Source organism: Macaca thibetana, chromosome 7 (assembly GCF_024542745.1).
Source record: "Macaca thibetana thibetana isolate TM-01 chromosome 7, ASM2454274v1, whole genome shotgun sequence".
NCBI classification, from domain to species: Eukaryota; Metazoa; Chordata; class Mammalia; order Primates; family Cercopithecidae; genus Macaca; species Macaca thibetana.
Window position 1 is genome coordinate 56,205,496 of NC_065584.1, and position 6,433 is coordinate 56,211,928.

Sequence of the window (6,433 nt, forward strand, 5' to 3'; positions counted from 1 at the left end):
TTTTGTCTTTTTTTAAACAAGAGAAAGTAGACAGATACATGTTGGGAAATGCTAACCGTGCATATTCACATAGAGACACGGTGTACTCTCTGAGCCCAATGTACAGAGAAAGGAGAAAAGAAGCTAGAATTCTGTGCACTGCTACACAGCGACCTCGCACCTTCCAGCTTCCAGCAGAGCAAAGGGAACAGGTTTTTCTTTCTTCCTTCAGAGCTCGATGGTGTTGATTCTGTACAGTTTTTGTTCAGACAGGAAGGGATGAAAAGGAATTTCCAACAGAAAGGGGTAAGACACTTTTTCCATTGTATTCTGCTCGAAGTATTTCTCCCAAAATAAGTTAAGAACCATGATGTAGAGAAAAGAGTCCACAAGAACAGGGCGACTGAGCACAAGAGGGGAAAAAAATGGTAAACGGAAGACTGCAACTTGCTCCCAGGGATTGGAGAAAATTTTTTAAAAAAGAAGGTTGGGGCCAGGTGCAGTGGCTCACACCTGTAATCCCAGCACTTTGAGAGGCTGAGGTGGGCAGATCACAAGGTCAGGAGATCGAGATCATCCTGGCCAACATGGTGAAACCCTGTCTCTACTAAAAACACAAAAAATTAGCTGGGTGTGGTGGCACTCGCCTGTAGTCCCAGTTACTTGGGAGGCTGAGGCAGGAGAATTGCTTGAACCTGGGAGGCAGAGGTTGCAGTGAGCCAAGATCATACCACTGCACTCCAGCCAGGGTGACAGAGTGAGACTCCATCTCAAAAGGAGACGGAATCTTTGCAGGGACATGGATGAAGCTGGAAACCATCATTCTCAGCAAACTATCACAAGGACAGATAACCAAACACTGCATGTTCTCACTCATAGGTAGGAGTTGAACAATGAGAACACATGGAAACAGAGCAGGGAACATCACACACCGGGGCCCGTCGAGGGGTGGGGGGCCGGGAGAGGGATAGCATTAGGAGAAATACCTAATGTAAATGATGAGTTGATGGGTGCAGCAAACCAGCATGGCACATGTATACCTATGTAACAAACTTGCATGTTGTGCACATGTACCCTACAACTTTAAGCATAATAATTTAAAAAAAGAAGGTTGGAATCCATCAGTATTCTGTTAGTCATCTTCTCCCTCATCCTCCTCTCCCTCCCCTTCATCCTCATCCCCTTCTTCATCAATACCTTCATCCTCCTCCCCTTCATCCTCATCCCCTTCACCTTCATTCTCATCCCCTTCTTCATCAATACCTTCTAATCCTTCCTCCTCTTCCTCATCATCTTCTCCTCCTTCCTCATCTTCATCATCATCTTCTCCTTCTCCTTCTTCATCATCCATATTGGGAACTAAGTTGTACTGTAAAAGGTTTGGCCAAATATCATCTTTGATGACCTCTCCTAACTCTTTAGCCCCTGCATCAGAATGGTCAGTAAACCAGGCAAAGAAGCTCTCTAATTCCGCATGCTGCTTCTTCCTGCTGGCTTTATTCTGTGTTTAACTCGCACGTTTTGTCAAATCCTTTCCAGATTTCCATTTGATTTCAGTGGACTTTGAAGACAGATCACCCCTCTCATTCAGAGGAAATTCTTTGGAGAGAATTTTATTTCCAAAGTAAGGATTTTCATCAAAATAAAAATCTATTTGGCAATTTGATTTAATGTCATCAAATTCCATCACTTCAACTCTGGTCAAATAATGCAGTGGCTCTTCATCCTCCTCCCCAAGGAGTGCAGACACTTTGGGATGGTTGACAAATGTTGTTACCCAAAAATCTGGGATTATTGCAATCAATTCTGACCTCTTTTGAGAAAATTATTTACAGAGTTTGTTATATTTCTGTTCTACTTTCAAAATTTCCTCACTGGATTATTCATTAAGTCTGTCTATTTCATTTTGTACTTTATCAATGTGTTCAACTGCTTCTTGCTCTTCTTTTTCTCCTTTCTTTGGCAAGCCTGCAGAGGTCGATGTCTCCTCTGGCCTCAGGGCAAGAGGTGGTCTTGGTTTCTTCATTTGAGGCAGGAGTGGAGACAGGTGTTTGGGGGCCATGCGGCTAAGGTAGTCCAAGAACCAGATCACGGGTCTCCTCGCTCATCAGGAAGCAGGCAAAAAACTCAGAGTCATTTTTTAAGAGCATTTTCTTAGTATGAATAGTCTTCTTTAGTTGACACTTAATAATTGTAAATATTTATGGAGTACAGTGTGATATTTCAATATCTGTGTACAATGCATAATGATCAAATCAAGGTAATTAGTGTCACCTCAAACATTTATTGTGTTGAGAACATTCAAAGTTCTCTCTTGTAGCCATCAAAAATATCAAATAAATAATAACTATAGTCACCCTACAGTGCTATAGAACACTAGAACTTACTCCTCTTATCTAGCTGTAATTTCGTATTGGTTAAAAAAAATCTTTCCTTATCTCCCCTTCCCTCTGCCCTTCCAAGGTTCTAGTTAGCACTATTTAGTAATAGTTTTGAATATGATTTAAGTTAAAGTAAACATGATTGTCTGTAGTTCGTACTGTTTTCAGTAGTAAAAATTCAAGACTTGGACTCTTAAGGTGTCTAATAAAAAGCAAATGTTTACTTGTACTTCCCTTTGTTCCTCTTTACCAGCTATTTCTGTTTAATATTTACACTTTCTTTCTTTTTTTTTTTTAAATAGAGATGGGGTTTCGCCATGTTGCCCAGGCTGGTCTCGAACTCTTGGGCTCAAGTGATCCTCCCACCTCAGCCTTCCAAAGTGCTAGGATTATAGGCATGAGCCACTATGCCCAGCCTAATTTTTAAATTTTGAAATAATTTTGGACTTAGAGAAAAGTTGCAAAGTTCAGAGATCCCTGATATCCTTTACCCAGTTTTCCTGACCACATCTTATATAGTCTTAGTAAGATGATCAAAATCAGGAAATTAACATTGATACAATACCACTAACTAATCCATAGACCCTACTGAAATAATTTTGCCAGTTTCTTCACTAATGTCTTTTTCACTGGTATGATCCAGGATTCCATGTTGTATTCAGCTGTCATGAGTCCTAAGTGTTCTCTAATTTGTGACAGCACCTTACTCTTTTTTGTCTCCCACGACAGTGACAGTTTTGAAGCCCACTAGCCAGTTATTTTGAAAAATCTCCCTAGATTTTGATCCATAATTTCTCATAATTATACTTTTTTGCAAGAATAACATAGAGGAGATGTTGTGCCCTTCTCAGTGTCCATATCAAGAGATATACAATATTAGGTGATATTAACTTTGATGACTTGGGTAAGGTGATGCATGCCAGGTTTTCCTACCAAAAAGACATTTTTTTTCCCTTTGTAATCATTCGGAGAGAAAATCTAAGACTATGCAAATAGTGTTATTTCTTATATTTTTGCTCATTAATTTCAGTGCCCAATGATGGTTCTTATCTAAACAGTTATTGCTATTTGCCTAAGAATAATTTTTATTTAAATAATTTCCTCTACATTTATTAATCAGAATCCTACTGTAAGAAAGAATTGTCCTTTCTTACCCTCTTAATTATTCATTCAATTACTTATATCAATTTAGAGCCATAGATACTTAATTTTTTGAGTATGATCCATTATTACAATTTTTTAATTGTTGTTGCTCAAATTGTTCCTATTTTTACTACAAAAGGAACCCCTTCAAGTTTCTTACATTCTTCCAGCATGTCCCCATCAGTTTTTGAGTACTTCCTTACCTTCTGGCACCACAAGATGTTCCAGACTATTCTTATCATTTCACTGGCTCAATCCTGGAGTCAACCAATTCTACAGGGAACCCTGGTTCATTTCATTGAAGAATGGCATTTAATAACCAAAATATAGATGCTAGACGTGCTCATTGATAGTGGGATGTCATGAGGTACAGGAAATATGTGTCTGTATATTACATATGTATATATACATCTAATTTCCTTCTTTATGCCATCTGTGTACATAATAAAAATCATGAGTTTATGCTGATACCTCCTATTCTAACACTATAGGGTTTATTCTAGCTTCCTCCCCCTTCCTTATTTTTAACTTATTTCTTCTACTTGAAAAATGTGGCTCTCATTATTTGTAATGTTTTTATCTATTTGTTTTATCTATTTATCTATTTGTTCAGTCCTAGTAGATACGTAGCTTCAGATTGCTAAAGCATATCCCCATGAGTATTTACCAAATAGATTAAGATATTTGCATACTGTTTGTTTTATAATACTTGTGTACAGTAGTCTTTAGTGCTATAGTATATATCAAAATACTATTTTCAACGCTACTTTTCTTACTGTTGTGTTCTATTTGGGGTTCCCTTAGCATCTGCATTGAATTTAATTAATTATAATGGGAGAGGGAGACATTCCCATAGTTCTAAGAGTCAGAGCTATATAGTAAAGGCATATTCAGAAAAGTGCTGCTCTGCTCATACCTTGCTCCTACCACTCTGTTCTCATTTCCCATTCTTTCCACCCTGTTTCCATCTACCCACTGTAGGTAACCAATCTCATTACCCCTGGCTGATTTTTTCTGTATATATTCCCTGTCAGGTTAGCAAAAATTAATAAATTTTACAACACATTCCCTTAGTGAAGCTGTATGTAAATAGGCATAGCATACTTAGGCACAAATGATCAGATATGTGTATATGCTTTTAGTATTCCATTTTTTTCTTACATTAAGCATAGTATACTATACATATTCTTTGCATTTTACTTTTTTCACTTAAAAGTATGTCCTGGAAAATCACTACCTATTATTTTAGGAGATTTTCCTCATTTTTTTTTTTTTTTTTTTTTACAGGTACATAGTACTCCATGTATCAATAAGCCATGGTTTTATTCAATCATTCTTCTATCTGTAGGCATTTAGATTGATTCCAATATTTTGCAATTACAAATGATGCTTCAATGAACAATCTTGTATATATGTACTGTCACATCATTGGAAGTAAATTTTCGGCTAGATTTCTAAAATGAGATTTCTGAGTCAAACAGTAAACGTACATGTAGCTTTGTAAAGTAATGCCAAATTTCACTTTTAAAAGGTTGTACCAGCTTGACATCCTACCAGCAATGCATGTAACAGAATGTGTTGTAAAATTTATTAATTTTTGCCAGCCTGACAGGCAAGAAATAGTATCTCAGTGTTGTTTTAATTGTATTCCTCTAATTATGAGTGAATGTGAACAAGTTTCATGTTTAAGGGCCATCTCTATTTCATTTGTTGTGAATTGTCTGTTCACGAAAGCAAGGCCAGCAACAGAAATGGACAGGAAACTTTCCATCAGGCTCCCAGGATAGGCCCTGTCCCCTGGATTGAGCTCCATGGAGACCTTAGACTTGCCTGCTTTCCCAGCCCTATTCATATACCCAGCACCCAGGGCAGACAGAATTCTATTCCTCCCAGAGGCTGTCCGTGACCGCAATACTGCAGTTTGGTTGGTGTCTTAACCAAGCTCAATGATCAGAGTATTCAAGGTTATGGTTATTTTTAAGTTTCATGTGACAATAAAAATCATTTTCTGCAGATGCTTAAAAGTAAGCCCTATGTTTGGGGTAGAAATCACGAAGTTAACAATTAACATGGGCCCTGGGTATCTTCACATTTGAGTGTCAGGCATTGGTCCTCATGTTTCATACTGGGAAAAGTCAGTCAACTCACCATTTGGCAAAGGTCAAAGCAGGGGACTGACCTTATGACTGATGATTCTGTGTTCCAGATCATTGTGAATTCCTCTACCTCTGTTTGCAAAAGAAAACAGGGAATTTTCCTGAGTTTCAGTTGAATTAATCACATTTAACAGCTCTTCAGAGGAAAAACTAATCAATCTTGTAAATTACAAGTACTGCCAGGGGAGCCTTACATTAGACATCATTTCCGTGTATATGGTCAGGCCATAAATGAAGCTGGATTTGATCCATTGAGGTTGAACCATCACCAAAGGCAGCATTTCCACTACCCTCTATCTTTTCAATACTGTAAATAAAGAACTGGATCAATTTGAACAACAGAGTCATTACTGTGTCTTCATTCAATGTTTTCTGCTATTAATACATCTTGTCTTCTTTTGATTCTCTAACTCAAAAGAGTTTGTCGTTATGTGTTATTTGTTTCATTTAGCACCATTATCAAATTAAATAAGGAAGTATCTTCCTTTGCTTGTAGTCTCCAGGGCTGGAAGGGAAGTAATGCAGTAACTGTACAAGCCTTATTTAGCTCACACAGCTCAATGGTACCCTTGCAAAGTGGATGACTTTAAAAGGGGTACTTTCTCTCCACATGAGCAATCTCATCAAGAACTCTTTTAGCCTGACACCTAAAAGCTATTCTACTTGCATATGACCTCTATTTGTTAGTTACATGGGATTAAGGAAAACTGATCTATCCTTAGGGTCTCCTTTACCCTAAACTGCTCGTAAATTCATCTATAATTTGGAAAAAAT

At 37.7% G+C, this 6,433-nt stretch overlaps 1 pseudogene; it reads right to left on the reverse strand.

The window, feature by feature from the left end:
* Positions 1–1,111: 1,111 nt before the first annotated feature.
* Positions 1,112–2,041, reverse strand: LOC126958528 (protein SET-like; annotated as a pseudogene).
* Positions 2,042–6,433: the final 4,392 nt, after the last annotated feature.